Source organism: Chiroxiphia lanceolata, chromosome 22 (genome assembly GCF_009829145.1).
Source record: "Chiroxiphia lanceolata isolate bChiLan1 chromosome 22, bChiLan1.pri, whole genome shotgun sequence".
NCBI classification, from domain to species: domain Eukaryota; kingdom Metazoa; phylum Chordata; class Aves; order Passeriformes; family Pipridae; genus Chiroxiphia; species Chiroxiphia lanceolata.
Window position 1 is genome coordinate 4,559,709 of NC_045658.1, and position 16,472 is coordinate 4,576,180.

Below are 16,472 nucleotides of genomic sequence, written 5' to 3' on the forward strand. Positions count from 1 at the left end.
GTTTGTGGGTGTCTTCATAGTAAAGAAATGGCTCTGAAATTAGTTGCCTTCATTCAGCTGAGCTTATTCTCTTAAGTCAAAACTGCTTTTGGACAATTTTCTCCTTCCACCCTGCCAGTCAAGCCTTATATTATGAGTTCAGTAAAGCAAGTCCATTCACTGTTTGCATTTTGCTGGCTGAGATGGAGGCAGGGCTGTAAGTGGCAATAATTAGATATAATACCTCTGTTGTAAGGCAAGCAGAAAACTTCAGCTGGGGGGTTGTATCTCGTGCTTAACAACACCTCTGTGGGAAATGCAGTCCCCGGGGATCTGTTGGTGTGTGAGGCACAGCCTGTGCAAGTGGGAACTGAGGCACTTGGTGTTTTTTTTTTTTTTACTGAGAGCTGGTCCCAACTCCACCCCGGCTGCTGAGTGCAGCAGGGCGTCTGCAACGTGATTTTTTAGCAATGTGTGGGGGCAGGAGGGTAATTAAGATGGCAAACCTCGGAGATCTAACATTCCCTCCCTCTTTCCTTAGAAAATCAGCTACATCATTGAAAGGAGACTTGAAAAGCGTGCTCTGAAGCCAGAATAAACACCCTGAAATTTTTATCATAATGTTGCTTTTAAAAGTCCTAAATGTCCTCTATTTAAAATGAAATTCTTTTGTATTAACCTGCTTTCATATGCTGGCTTTCACCAGACTGCAGAATTGCCTGATTTGACTTTCTAATGTAACTGTAATGAATCTTCTGGGAAATGGAGCGATTGAATGCATAGACTGTGCAACTCCATTGTGAAATATTCTGTTAGATCTGCTATATTTCTGATTTTATTTTTTTTTTTTTTATTTTTTTTAGGGGTGGGGTGTCCCTGTCAGGTCTGAAAACCTGAACCAAATGTGTTCTCTGGGGAGCTCAGCCACTCCAGTGTGTAATATCTCCTTGATTAAATATGTTTTGAGCATCACACCCATAAATATGCTGGGTACAGTCAGATTAAATTCAAAGGCGTGCATTTGGAGAGAAAAAGAATAAGGATGGAATTTATTGGCAGATAACTGTGTAGCTCCTTTGAGTAGCTACAGGACAGATTATTTTAAAAAATATATCAAAGTGCTCACAAAACTCTACACAGAGAGGATGTTTTTGTGTTGAAATGTTGCCTTATTCTGCAGCTGTACTTGCACAGTGTCTGACTGGTGAACAAAACGAGCCTTTGAAGAATATTGCATCTCTGATATGTGGGAGGGAGGGGGAAATCCGAGTATCCAGTGCTCAGCTTGGCACCCAGCAGCCATTCCTTTCATACTTGGATTTCAGGGCTGAACTGCCCATTATTTGCACTCTTTAAACCTTCTGCCAGGGAAGGCCAGACCCAAATACTCCTGTGTATTTACCTTTTAAAGTGGTACGTGTAGTCTGGCTTGGGTTTGGTTCCTGGATCTTTGGGCTTTCTCTTTGCTGTTGTGTTTTTTTGGTTTTTTTTTAAGGAGCTGCACTGAATTTAAAACCATTTCCAGAAATTGTGCTGTGCCTTTCAGCAGCAACATTTGTGCCTCCCACAGCTGAAGTCTGGGGCATTTTCTCCCTCCCTCGTACACAAAATAGTGGAGTATCACTCAGATCTAGTACTTAAAAAGGCCATATTTGAGAAAAAAACTGACTATATTTGAGAAAAAACTATGACTTGCTTGTTGGCTGTTTCAGAGGTGACTCATGGAAATCACGTTTCCAGAGTAATCACCAAACCTCCTGTGGTGTCCTGAGGAACGGGGTCATGATACATCCTTGGACAGAGAGGGCAGGAAATGTTGGCACTTAGGAATTTAATAATTGAAGGAAATTCTCTGTAAGTGCCAACTCCCACCTCGGTGGCTCCGAGAACTTCTCCTGGGAGGTCAGTTCTGCCTGAAGAAGGATTTCCCCAACAGCACATTCACCTGGGAAGGCTCCAGCTGATCTGTTCCTTCAGAACAGTTCTGCACGGTGCCCTTTTCCTGAAAGTAATGAAAATTGCCATGAATAAAACTAGACACAGTTGATATATCTGTGGGGAGGGGGAAAAAAAAAATCAATATTTTCTTTGGGATCTGCTGTTGAGTCCCATGGCCAAAGGGCAGGTTTAAACTGAAATCTGTTTAACTTTAAAATGCAGGTAGTATATTGTAAGATGAAGACAGATAAGCACAAAGCAGGTTCTCAAGTCTTGGAGAATGTTAAAATTCCTATATTTTTTTTCCTGTAGATAACCTTTTTCTTGTGTCACTTGAGTTGGGCAATTGAAATAAAGGCTGGTGTCGCACAGAAAAGATGTTCTATGGGCTTATCTCCAAATTCTGTCAGTGTTTTCTCCTCCCCCCCCCCTCCCCACCTTCCCCTGTTTCTGGCTTCCTTCTCCATAAAATTGAATTCCTTAAATCCCTTGTAGCAGATTGACTTGAAAGGAGTTATGTACAACCCAGCCTTTTGTCAGGGCATTTGAAAAAAAAAAAAAAAGGGGGGGTGGGGTGGGCAAAAAAAAAAAGCAGTTTACATCTGGAGCCACAGCTTTAAACCCTCGTGTGTGTCTCTCCCTCAGCAGCCAGGATTTATTTCTCCGTGTGTGGGGAGAACGTGTCGGGCTGGAAATGAGATTTTTTTCCTTTCCTTCCCAGCCCCCCCCCCCCCCGCCCCAACCAGTTGTTGCCATTTTGCATTCTGTTTTTGTCATCATCCCCTTCTTAAAATGGCTTTATTGTTGGCTGATCAGGTGTATCCTGGCAGGAATAAACCAGGGGCGGTAATTGGCTGTGACAGGTTTTCCTCTCCCCGGCGCGTCGCGGCTCCGCCGGGCGCGGGAGGCACGAGGAGCCCCCGTCCTCCCTCCCCGGGGTAATTGGCTTTGACGGCTCCTGGTTGCTGCAATAATCCTGATCCATGAGCTTGTGTGAGCTGCATAATGCCTGGAGGATTTTGTACCCATCAATATGTCCTCGGCTCCAATCGTTTTGTTGTGGTGGTTTTTTTTCCCCCCCCCCCCTCGCTTTAGCCGTGGCAGTTTATTAAAAGGAACGCTTGCTGCAGTTACTGCCTGTTTGGTGTCTGCACAGCCCCAGCTGTCATGGCAGATGAAAACACCATCCTGCCGTGCTGGCCAAACACTCCTGCTGCTGGAACAAGGAAAATCCTCTTGCAGGTGCCCAAAGGCACTTGCAGTTCGAGCCTCTCACCCTGTGTGGGTGCCTCACCCTGTGTGGGTGCCTTACCTGTGTGGGTGCCTTACCTGTGTGGGTGCCTTACCTGTGTGGGTGCCTTACCTGTGTGGGTGCCTCACCCTGTGTGGGTGCCTTACCTGTGTGGGTGCCTTACCTGTGTGGGTGCATCCCCCCTTGTGTGGGTGCATCCCCCCTTGTGTGGGTGAATTGATGAGGTTCAACCAGGCCAAGTGCCGGGTCCTGCACTTTGGCCACAACAACCCCCTGCAGCGCTACAGGCTGGGGACAGAGGGGCTGGAGAGCAGCCAGGCAGGGAGGGAGCTGGGAGTGTGGATGGGCAGGAAGCTGAACAGGAGCCAGAGTGTGCCCAGGTGGCCAAGAAGGCCAATGGATCCTGGCCTGGCTCAGGAACAGGGTGGCCAACAGGGCCAAGGAAGTGATTCTACCCCTGGACTCAGCGCTGGTGAGGCCACCTCTGGAGTGCTGTGTCCAGCTCTGGGCCCTCAGCTCAGGAAGGACATGGAGGGGCTGGAGCAGGGCCAGAGAAGAGCAACTAGGCTGGGGAAGGGACTGGAGCACAGGTGCTGTGAGGAGAGGCTGAGGGAGCTGGGGCTGTTCAGCCTGGAGAGGAGGAGGCTCAGGGGAGACCTCCTCACTCTCTGCAACTCCCTGACAGGAGGGGGGAGCCAGGGGGGGGTTGGTCTCTTTTCCCACTCAACCATCAGCAAGACAAGAGGGCTCGGGCTTCAGCTGTGCCAGGGGAGGTTTAGGTTGGATATTGGGAAGAATTTCTTTGCAGAGAGGGTGCTCAGCCATTGGAATGGGCTGCCCAGGGAAGGGGTGGATTCTCCATCCCTGGAGGTTTTTAAGCTGAGACTGGATGTGGCATCAGTGCCATGGGCTGGGAACCACAGCGGGGTTGGATCAAGGGTTGGACTTGATGATCTCGGAGGTCCCTTCTAACCCAGCTGATTCTATTACCCTGTGTAGGTGCATTACCCTGTGTAGGTGCATTACCCTGTGTAGGTGCATTACTTTGTGTAGGTGCACTGATGTTTTTAAAGTCAACGCCATAATCTGTTGGCAAGAACACAAAACCTGCTTTTGTTTGCAGAACTTAATAAGCTGCGAGACAAACCCAAAAAATATGCAAAGGCAGAGAATTGGATGTGCTAAAGTGAGGCCTGGCAGTTTCGGTTACAGCCACAGCTGAGGGTGCACGAACTTGTTTGCTGCCTTGAGTAATAATTCAGATTTTCTTCCGTGGCATCTGGTGGAAAAAAAATAAAATAAAATAAATCTTGTGTTGGGTGGTGTTGGATCACACTTGGTCTTATTAGGACGTTCTGAGAAATGTAAAATGGCAGCAAATCCACCTTGGTTGGATCCTAATCAGCTGCAACACCAAAGTTATTGGGTCCTTAACCAGAATTGGCACACAGAGCTGAAATTCATTAAAAGTAGTTCTTAGAGCAGGATTAGTTTTTCTCGGTTGGAATTACTGCTGGCTCATCACTTAAAGCAGAGTTTTTGTGGGTGAAGTGTTTGCCAGAGTAATTTACCATCTCAACAGTAATTGTGACTGGTTTGGGGAAGGAAGTCTGTATAAATATCCCTGTATAACTTTGTTCTCTGGCAGTTTTAAGGCTCTCTGTTTGGGGAAATCAGTTCTAAAGGATTCCAGCAGCAGTTCAGGAAACACTCCACAGCAGGCCAAGGCTACAATGGCTGAGAAGTACCTGCTCTCAAAAAACATTCCTGCTCGCTTAAAATAAGATCTTTTTGGCACACATGGAGCCAACTTGCACCTGCAGTGGAGCTGGAGAGAAATGCATCTTCAGGAGCAACAGGGACTCAGGGAAAGGGCAGGGATTTGGTTATGATTCAGTGCCAAACTCTTCTAACTCCTTGGAATTATCTTTTTTTTTTTAAACTGAACTGTGCTAATCCTGCCCTGCTTTGTGGCTTTGCAGTCCTGCAGCAGCAGTGAGCTGATGACTCCTCTGGGGAAACGGCAGAGAGCTCATGGTGGGATATTCTGCATCTTTTATTTTTAGAAACTAAACACTTCCCAGAGAAACAACCCCCCTGGTTTAGCTCTGTCATTATGAGGAGCTCTGGCAAAGTTTGATTTCCTCCTTTCACGGACTCAGCTGTGTCTTGATACCAAAAAGTTGTCTTTAGTTCCATCCTGCAGTGAGGAGGTTGATGGACAGTGCCTGGCTGGCTGTTTGCTTTTGGCTTCCAGTTTTCTGTGGCAACAAAAAAAAAAAAGTCTCCTACTTAGCTCCTATTTTATGAGTTTGTTTTTATAACTGTTTGTGTCTTGAATCTTTAGGCAAAACCCTGAAGCAAGGTGTTCCTGTATTGGTGTCTTGAAGGAAAAGGTACTGAAATGTCATTTCTTCCACTAGCTGAGCACACAGTGCAGATACAATTTCAAAATGGGATTTCCTTTGTTTTTGGTAGTTTATCTCCCCTGGAAATTACAGTAATCATTGGAGTAGGAAGCTTTCAGAGGCAGAAAGAACAGTTTAAGGAGCTCTCTTCTGCATTCAGAGGAAATGCTTTCACACCAGAATGTTGCAGAGTAATATTTGAATCCTTTTTCTCTTACCCTGTGACCAGCCATTCCATCCATTTGTACACTGAAGATCATGTTCTGCTTTCCAGGTAAACCTTAATTTGGAAACATAATGATGTTTAAAACCATTCCATTTCTTTTGTAGTGTGGGATTGATCACCCCAGGCCAAGAACCAAAACCAGGGAATGTCAGTCTGTCAAATACACCCAGCCAATATACCCAGGGATCAAAAATAGCAAAATGCAATTACAGGCTAATTGATGAATGTAATTACGTGTAGATTTGACCAAAACTGGGTTCTGCAACATTAGCAATTTAATTACAAAATGCATTGTGATTGTAAACCTAGCAAAAAATACTTTTCCTGGTAGAGGTAGCTGCTATTTCACATCCTGTTTTTCACATAAACTGGTTTTAGTGGCCAGTGTAAGAACAAGTGAAACATCTGAATTTGCATCAGAATGAAGCTTCCTCTGGAAACTTAAGCACAGTTTTAAATTTCTCGAAAAATTTTAGACTTAAAGTAACTTTAATCCTCACAGCTTTAGACTGTTGCCTGCAAATTGGATTTTAAACCTCTTGTCAAGTGCCAGCCAGTGAGTTCTCTTGGTGGGATGTCATTTGGGAATGCTGAATCCAGGCATTTTGCCTGGTGTGTGTCTTTTCACTCCTGGTGAAAAGTCTCTTCCTTTCCCTGGTGTAGCAGTGTCTGAGTCTCAGCACAAGTTCATTCAGGTAATTTTTTAAAGCTATTTCCAATCTCATCTCTATTGGCTTAACTAAAACCCTCGATTTGGAACTCAGATTTCAGCATTTGTAGGTAAGAATGGAAGGACTGTGTGTGGAGGATTCTGGAAGTTACTGGGCTCTAACAGTTCTGTCTTGGGGGGGGGTGTGTGTGTTTTTTGAAACAGCCCCTCTTGGCTCTGTCTTTTTTGGCACAATAAAGGCTGCTGAGGTGAGAGGGGTTTTCTGGAGAATCCTGGGGGGGGTTTTTTGTGGTGAGCTGGTGCTGCACAGGCAGCACAAATCATCTCTGGGCCTGATCCAGGGGTTTTTGATGCAAGAAACAGGTGGTGACAGGGCAGTGGCAGCTAATCCGGGTGGGATCTGCTGGGGAGAGCAGGAATGTGGGAGATGGCTGCCCTGGCCATGTCGGGCATTAATATTGGAATAGCTGTCAGGAAAGGTCACAGTCCTGCTGATCCAACGGGAAAGCCACACAATCTCGTTAGCAGGTCCTGCCCCACCCCGAAGAGGATTACACAGCAAGAACAGCCCATCGTGTGGCCCTTCCTTGCTCTCCAGAGGAGATTGATTTATTTTGCAGGTGTGGGAATGACAAAAGACAGAACTCGAGTTAACTTCTTTTCTTCATAAAACGTCCCCTTCGTGTAACACTTGAGCTGTGCTTTTCTAAGTAACCTCCTAATGATCCACAAGCTTGCCTTTGGCTTAAGAGGATTAAGGAATTAATGTCAAATTACAGACATAACTGCAAATAGTATTTACTGTGTTCAGCATGCAAGGAGAGGCAGCCAGTTGACAAACATGAAATATATTTTTTAAAAGCCTTTTTCTTTTTTTTTTTCTTCCTTAAAGGAAGGATCACAACTCCAACAACGTCAGTGTGTTGTGTGTGTATGTGAGGAGAAGATGCCAGAGAGAGGTGGTTGTTTTGTGAGGTTTGGCTGAGGATACAGGCAAGGAATTGGAGGTGTCACTTTAATTCTGCATCAGACAGTTGTTGTGTGTCAGCAAAGGCTGGGAGATCACGGTTTTCCAGGCAAAGTGTACGTGTGTGCAGGGGGTTAGTTGGGGGTGAGACAATGATAAAATGCCTAAGAAGATTGCCTGTGTTACATAATGCTAATGGAATTATGGCTGGATAAACACATTAATATGAGGGAGGGAGGGAGGAAAATGCCCAGCCTGCAGCTGTGGGAGGCACAAACGTTGCTGCTGAAAGCCAGGGCATCATTTCTGGGGATGGGTTTAAATTCGGTGGAGCTCGTTAAAAATAACGTGTCACAAATGTTCATTTTCTGAGCTGTGAATGGCTCACCTTAATCTCTCTATTGTGGTCAAGGGAAAGGGAAATGAGGGCTGAGGAAATGCTCTTTAGCAAAAGATGGGAAAGCCATGAGGTTGCTTATCTGTGAGGAACTGCAGGTAATATCTTTTTGTGTGCACAGCAGTTTGTTAATTTTCAGAGTCAGAGCAGCTGCGGGTTTACAGAAAGAACAGGTTCTGCCAAAACAGGGGCTGGACTATTTGATCCCTTTGGAGGAAAAGATCTGTATTGAGATGTAAAGATTTGTAGTTGTCAAAGGCTCAGATTTGTCTTTAAATAGATGCTGGTTTTAGCTACTGCTCTTAATTCCTTGTCAGTGTTGATGTTGGGAGGTAAATAAACACGTGAGAAGGCGGGAGGTTAAAACTTCCCCTGACCGTGAGCTGGAACAAGTGTTGGAAAACTGCAGACTTGGGATGTGAGAAGGGCACAGCTGTGAGCAGGAGGTCTGGGAGATACTTTTGCCTGTCTGTGACACTTAATTTAGACCTTCAGAGCTGTGATTCTCTTGCAGCAAATCTCTCTAAGGAAGACAATTTGTGATGGAAGTGTGTTCTGTCCTTTCTGCAGGATAGGGTTTCTGCCTGCTCACGTTGCCAAAAACCGTTCTGACCTCCTTTTCCAAATCTTTATTTTGCTGGCAGTGACTTAGTGTGTTGAAGAGACAAATGATTTTCTTCTGCCTCTCTGGCTTTCCCTTGAGCTTGTTTAAAAATATATAAAACCCCCCACTTTTGTTTTAACTCCTCATTTCTCCTGTGATTTACTTTTAAAGGAAAGGGTGGTTTGGAGATAGCCCCGAATTCTTAAAGCCCTTAGAGTTCTTGCAGTGTCCAAAGGAAGGTTCTCAGGAGATCTCTCTGAATCCCCTTAGATGAAGGATGAGTGTCCTCGTCCAGAAAGATTAGAAGGATAATCAGAGATTTTGTGAAACAGAAGACAGGTCTCCAGGATGAGGTGTGTGAGTGGAGCTCAGGAGCCTGACCTTGTGTGTTTACCTGCTTGTCTGGCCTAGAACATGAGGCCCTTGGGCTGGGGGATGAAGAGGAGGGTGGTGGGGTGAAGGAAAAACCCTCCCTCTTTATTTTGGGCCTTAAATTGTCTGCAGAGCTCCGTAGGAATTGCTGGCACTGTGTGACTTGTTCTCTCCTCACTCCTCACTCGTGAGCCCCTTTAATTCCGAGGATAAAACCAAAATGACATCATTCAATTCTACAGTCTGGTTTTTCTTTGGGTTTTGTTTTTTTTTTCTTCTTCTCCTGAGGGCTCAGATTTGGGGAAAAAAGTGAACTGAATGAAGTTACTGATCAGATTCTCTCCTTTCTGGTGTCACTGTTACCTTTTGCATGTCCCTCCTTTAAGCAAAAAGTTTACAATCAATGAGTGAGAACTGAATGATGTATTTTCACGTGGCAGTAACCAACCCTCATTTGGGATTGAAATAGGTCTTTTAATAGGAGTTTGAGAACTAAGTGGATTTTTATTCAGCTGAAATTCCATGCCTTAACGTCTTTCTCTTACGAATAATAATTAAAAACTCCACTTCTTAGGATGGCTGATGTTCAAACAGATCAAGAGTGGCTCCTGCAATCCATCCTCAGCCTGATACAAAAAAAATCTGGGAGACAGCAGCTTCCTTTTTCCCTTCAGTGAAAGGTGCACGTGAAGTCTTGGAAAACAAAGCTCAGCCTTTATTCAGGATGAGCTGGTTAATTCTTCTTCAAAGTGCCAGAGAGGTAGCAATGGTTTTTAATAGCTTTGTACTTTAATCAGAGGTTGTGTCTTCTTTTGTTAGGAGCACATTGACAGCACAGATCAGGGAGGATATTTAGGGATGTAAATTTAGAAAATACATTTGTCTCCTGATGGCAGAACAACGCTGCTGGGTTTACCAGTGTGTCACCATTTTTTGGGTCAAACCCCGCTGGTTTGGGGGTTGTTGCACAGCAGTGGTGTGGGTTTGAGAGGAGGAGGACATTGGGGTGATGTCACTGATGAGGAGTTGGCTCTAGAGGGTGCTCTGAGCCAAGGCAGCGTCTCCTTCCCCTCTTTAACATGCACAGTTCTGCTGAAGAAAAACAATAAAAATCTCCCTGTTTTCCCCCTGCCTTTCTCACCCACCACACGGGCTCTCACTGCCTTGGAAACCTCAGTGTTGCTTTGGCCTGGAGAGTTTGTCTGGAAGATGCTGCTTAATTATTTAGCTCTGGGGGGATTCCTGCACTGTGAGCTTTAACATCCTTCCCAGTGTTTTCATGCTGACTTAAATAATTTGGATGTTTGAAGTATCTTTGGAGGCCTTTATAGAGCATAAATAAAAGCAGGAGTGCTTCAAATTGGATGGCATTTTCTCCCTTTCTTGGACAAGAGGTAAATTACTGCATTTTTGCCTCAATATATTAATGGAGAAAGAAACAGTGTCTTGACCTGCTGTGATTTTTAATATCCCTCTCTAGCAGCTGGTAATAACTGGTAATAAAACATGTAATAATGTACAAATTCCACACTGAGATTTCACAGAGGGATTTTTTTTTTTTCCCTGTTGGCTATAACCGTCCAGGTAACACTTTCTTCTTTTTCTTCCATTTAAACAGTCTTTGCCACCTTTTCCCAAATGTTCCTGGGGAGGGAATTTCCTGGTTGCAAACTGGAAAGCCTCAAAGTGCTGATGGTTCTTCAGTCACAGAGTAGGGTGGGAGAGTCACCACCTAAATGAAAAGCTGAACTCCTTTTAACAAGTAATTTAAAACATGAAAACACAGCACTGGCATTAATTGCACAGATATGGACTGGACTTCCAGATCTCTTAATTCAGGGAGCTTTTTAATAGATTTTTTTGCTCTGAGCTTGGGGAACTGTTTCCCTGCTGATTGGAAAAAAGTCCCCGTGTTGTTTAAGGTCTGTGGTGAAGCTGCAGCTCAAGTTTTTGGCCAGGGAATATTTACACCTGCAAGTGTGGTGTCTGTTCACATCTTTTTGCTGCATTTTTGGCAGGGGGGTTGTTGCATTTCTCTCACAGCTTAAAAGGAAGTCTTACTCTGGGACTGTGATTGTGCTCCCCTCTTTTGTCTCGCTGACTGTACTTTGTCTTTGCAAAAATGTGACTGTTTCCCCCTGAATATACAATCAGGTAATAGAAATCTCGTAATTTTTACCTCTGACTTGAGTGGTTATGAGGACAGTAATTGTTTCAGCCTGATGGAGATTAAAACTTGTCTCCCATGTCAGTTATTAAATGGGGAAATAGCTGCAGGCTGTGGAATAAAACATTTGATTTATTTTGCGACCCCGTGAAAGGCCATAATGCGAGAACTGTATGGATTTGTTTGGTATAAAGGCTTAATTTAAGAGGAGAAGCAGCAGCAGCAGCAGCAGCCTGCTAGACCATTTCTGGCTGTGATTTCTATTTTAGGAGGCCGGAGCCCAACGTGGTGATTTGTGTGGTGTAATGACGGTAATTCCGAGCTGGGAGATGAGTTGTCTGTGGTTCTGAGCCTCTCTCAGTGTTACAGCTCCTTATCAGCAGAGTTAACACGAGGTGAACTGTCTGTAATACATGGAGTTTTCCTCCTTTTCTCAAGTTAAAGGTTAAAGTTATTACAAGCATGTGTGCTGGCTTTTGTTGGCATTGAGGAGTGCTCTGCTTGCTTGCACATTATTGCTCTGGACATATTTTTCTACTTAACGTGGCGAGCAGTTGTTTAATTGCAAAAGCTGTTACTACTCTTGATCCCGACCATAGTAAAAAATCAATGTCTTCTCTGCAGTCTGAACTAATAGGAATCAAACTCATTGAAGGATGAAAATGGTTTAATCAACAGAGAGCTGTCGTAGAGGTTATTTAAAAAAAAAACAAACCGGCCAACAAACCCCCCCCAACCAACCAAACCCCCCCAGCCCAGCTCTGGAACTAATGAGCAGAGCTCGGTGCTTCTTCCTCCCTGCAGCTGGACTAATGAAGGGAAGGTAAGGCCAGGTTTTAATCTACCAGGGAGAGAGTGAGATTCTTGGGGGCTGTTTGATTTCAAAGGCTTTCCTTTTAACCACCACTTCTTGTCTCTGTCTTCAGCCTTTGTAGGAGCTGACAAAAATGAGGTCTAATGATGGGTCTCTTTGTAGTGGAAGCCATGAAAGGCACTTGGGCTTTTCATTCCAAGGACTGAATCCAGCACAATTGTCTCCCTTGTTCTTGACCTCCTTTGTCCAGTGAGCTCTGCTTATTCCAGATACATCCATGGCACCTCTGGTTGTTGGGACCCCGAAGTGTGGCTTTCCCTGGGCAGTCCCGAGGGGAATGACAGCTTGGTTGGCCTTTCCTTTGGGAAAACGTAGGTGGGGTTGGAATTGTTGCCTTGTAACCCTGTAAATCGGGGAGTGGACTAAGCAGTCACTGCTTGGGGGGCTGTAGCATAAACTTGGTGTTGCTTTCTTGAAATCACTGTTAATATTTAAGCCCTTTTAACAACTGGGCTTTGCAGGCGAGCCTGGAAATACAGGTTGGAGACAGTTCTCCAGTTCCTCCTCTTCCCCCCCACCCTGTTTTATTTCCTCCCTGCTTAACCTATTTTACCTGTGCTACCCACTGGCATCCTCATGGAAGTCAGGCAAGTCCAGTGGGACATTTTTGGCTGGTGTTTAGGGGGAGAGCACAAGTTCTTGCTGTGTGTGGTCCCCTGAGTGTGAACTTCCATGTGCTCGTTGTGATTTCCACGTTTTCCTTCTGGAGCTTGATGACTGAAGGGAATGAAGAATGAAGTGGATCTGTGACTGCTCAGTGATGATTCTGTGAAACTGAAACAAAGTCTTTTAAATTCTGTTTTCACCTCTTGATGTGCCACCCTGGCACGTTCAGATCCAAAAAAAAACCCCACAAAGCAGCAGATTTTATTTCAGGAGGAATTCGCCTGCCAAGCTTTAATAAAATGGATTGTTAATGAACTCGTGAGGTGACATGGATGCTTTTTTCCTGATAAAACATTAGCATGAAAATCCAGCAGTTCCTGTCAGTCTCCTTGTCAAAACCCAGACAGGGTGTTCAGAAGGAATGAGACAACAGCACATGGAGCTGGGAAGGTGCACTTTATATCTGCTCTGGGAATCCCACAGCCCTGCCTGTGCTCCTCTGGATTTCTGAGCACTTTGCACAGCGGTTCTGTTGTTTGTTAGTTCATGTTCTGGTTAATGAGATGATTTATCAGCTGGAGGGGGAGCCAAGCACAGCAAAGAGCTTCTGGGATGTTGCTTAACTTGGTGCTGTCTGGGTTTGCCCTCCTTGCCCTCGGCTGGGACGTTGGCAGCACTTGGGGGGCAAAACTGAAAACTTGAAATTTTCAGCTGCAAAGTCAAGTCTCTTCCTGGGCTTGGTGACTTGACTTGAATTCCCGGTGTTTTGGTGGGTTTTGCAGCGTTTTTTGGAGGCTGACACTAGGTGGCAGTGCTGCAGCTGGGCCCTGTCACCTCCCTGGGAACTGGGCACAGTTTGCTTTCTGTTGAAAGAGGATTTTTCTGTCTCTCTGCAGTGGCTTTCAGCCTGGTTTTATTGGGACACTGGAAACTTGCCTCGTGTCCTCCCAAACTCGTGAGTTCCTTTCGTCCAGGAGTGTTTGCTTCTCCTGTAAATTTAATGTAGGATGTATAAATACTTCCTTAAATGAATGTTTGTTTGATGGAATTGTCCCTTTGTGGGTGTGTTTCAGGTCTCCATTTGCAATTTGCAGGCTGTTATTCCACCAGAGATGTGACACAATGCCTGGGACACGATTTAGGATGGCAGGGAGTGGTACTCTGACATTTTACAGTTTTCTGCAACTCCTTTCAAGACATTCCATGGATACCTCTCCCATAACCTTAATGCTGTGATGCCTTGCAATTATTTGGCTGCTCAGTTCTGATGGGGATTTTCTCTTTTAAGTTTTTCTGTCTTATTTTGGGGGGATTGCAAGAAAAGACAACTAAACAGAAGATCTGGGGTGCCTTTTATGCTGAATTCCCTTAGCAGGCCACTGAAGGAGCAGTGGAAGGGAAAAGCTGGTGTGTTGCAGGTGTAGCCTTCCTAAAAATACTAATTTTCTCTGTTCCTGTAGCTGCATAACACGTGACACCAACAGGAATGTAGATAAAACCAGTGTGTGTTCTGCTTGAGGATTCTGAAGGAAGTTCAGAGTCAGGATACAGTCACGTGAGTGGGATTTTTAAGCCCTTGGTGTGATTTTTATGTTGTTTTATGTTAAACACCGACAGGAAAACGTGCATTGTATCGACAAGCAGCACTGATTTATGTTAAAATATACAGCAGGATCCATTTCTTTGGAGAGAGTTGTTTGATGAGTTGGTGTAAACCGTGTTTAACTGTTGCCACCTCCTCATCTGCAGCGTGAGAAACCTCGTGAAGCTCGGCTCTGAAAGGCTTTTGTGGCTGTTAATTGGCTGATAACAGCTATCAAAAATCGGCTGCTTCCTTTTAGGTGACTAAAAGTCCCTGTGTAGGTGGTTGAAGACTCACTGCTGTGTGAAAATGTGCACCAGTGAATCCCTGTCTGCCTGAAAACAACCAGTCAAAATAAGTAAGAGTCCAGCAAACTGCTCAGATAACTCGTGTGATTTAAGGGTTTAAGCACAGTTCTGAATTGATCTCTCTATCAAGTCTCCCAAAGTGTAAAGAGACCTTTCTCAGAAGGATTAAAGTTATATTTAAGTAATTGGCTGTAGCATGGCCAAGGCAGACACCTCCCAGTGCTTGGGTGCAATTCTTACCCTGCTTTACTTTTTCTAAAGGCTTTAAAAATGTGGGAAAATATCAATTATTTTAAAGAAACCAGTATTTCTTTCCTGTGAGAGGGCAGCTGTCTTGTTTGCTTACTCTTATGAATCTGTAGGGGGGGGGGAAAAGAAGAGGAAAAAACTGAGAACCTTCCCATTATTCCATGTTTTGGGGGGATTCTGGAGGGGTGAATTAGTTCCATCCACTGGGTATCTCGTCCCAGAGTTTTGGGAAGCCAAGAATTTCTTCCCCGTGTAACTGAACCGGGGTGGTGTGGTTTTAAACTGTTAACATTTCGTCAAGATTAGAGTAGAAACTTCCTGTTTTTAGAGCTTATCTCCCTGTCTGGAGGGAGAGATTATTATAGGTATGGTCACATCCTGTGGTTGTTGTCACTTAGGGAGGGGGAGAAAAAAAAAAGCCTATTGAATTTTCAGAGGCCTTTGAAGGTGCTGAGTGATTACTGCCCCAAAAAACCGAGCTGGAGTCACCATTCCCATCCCCTCTGTGATTCCAATAAAAAGCCCTAAATCCACTGCAAATTCCACAGCTCTGTTAGTTCAATTTGTGTGTGGAGAAAAACCTCCTGGTAAAGGATCTGTCTCACAATCTTCCTTCCAGAGCAAGGGAAGCATTTGGGAGTCATTTCCTTTAGCTGGGAGTCCCAACATGCTTTATGTTATAATAGTTTAAACACAGGCCACAGGCTCTTGATGGGGGTATCAGGTTTTCCATTCCCAGAGTTTTAGTTTAAACAGGCAAACTTCCATTGTTTTACAGTTGCTTTGATAGAGTTGGAAAAAGATGCATTTGCTTAGTTCTTCCTTCCCTCCTTTTCTTTAGCTTTACTCCTCCCACACACATTGAAACTATTGAGGGTTTTATTTTGTTTGCCTTTTTTATATATACAGCTGAGAACAAATAGCTTCCTGTTTGCTTTTTAATGCATGTATTAGATTTTCCAGTATGTAAATTTTCCCTTTGAAATATGACTTCTCTTCTTGACAAATATTTGGATTTTTTTTTCCCCCCTTGTCCTTCTAAAATAACTTCTGTGCATTCTTTTGTGTTGAATTCAAGAAGCTGCCAAACAGGTTGATGTCTTGCCCTAAGTACCACAAAATCTGGCAGACACACTGGATTTTGTTTTAATATTCTTGGCTTGCAGGTTACCATTCTGTAATTTGGAGGTTCCCAGGGCAGGGATTTTCCACAAAATCATTTTTGGATTTCACTGTTGGTCCCTACAGAGGAGAAGAAACAAACCAGGAGGGAAATATTAGGGGGGAAAAAAGTGATTTCTGTGATGAGCAAATGAAGTTTTTATGCTTAAATTTGCCTTGCCTGGTTTGTTTTGATCTCCAGCTCTGAGGCTGCACCTGGTTTTGAGCCACTTCTCTCACTTGGTCACAACATCTCAGCTGAGTTTATCACACCCATCCTCTCATACCTATGCACATAACAGCTTTTATTTTAAAATCTGCTGCATTCCTCAGCTTGTTTATCTTTTTTTTGTGTTCTTTCCCCCCACCCTTTTTTCTTCCCACCCCGTCTTTCTGGTTGAATTTTGCCCTCTTTGAGGTGCAGCTCTCTCAGCCCATTGCCCTCCAATGAAGTTTTAACCCTTCTGTGTCCCTCCTCTGCCTCAGGTGTGTTTTTCCTTGGCCTTTTGTTGGGCTCAGGGGGTTCTGGAGCTGCTACAATCCAGTCTCCAGCCTTTGGAGGGGGAGAACAGGGAGCTGTGAACACTCATTAATTGTGTGAGCAACTCTGAGCTGTTTCTTTTTGGGTTGTGGTTGGTCGGTTGAGGGTTTTCTGGTGGTTTTTTTGTTTGTTTGTTTTCCCCAACACTTCCTAAGCTAGGCCTTCCTGTAA

General features: G+C 44.5%; 1 protein-coding gene across 1 annotated transcript in view; it reads left to right on the top strand.

Annotated features, from left to right (window-relative positions):
- RERE (arginine-glutamic acid dipeptide repeats) overlaps positions 1-16,472 on the top strand; it is a 206,126-nt gene that overhangs the window by 21,486 nt on the left and 168,168 nt on the right. The gene's annotated exons all lie outside the window — the stretch shown is intronic.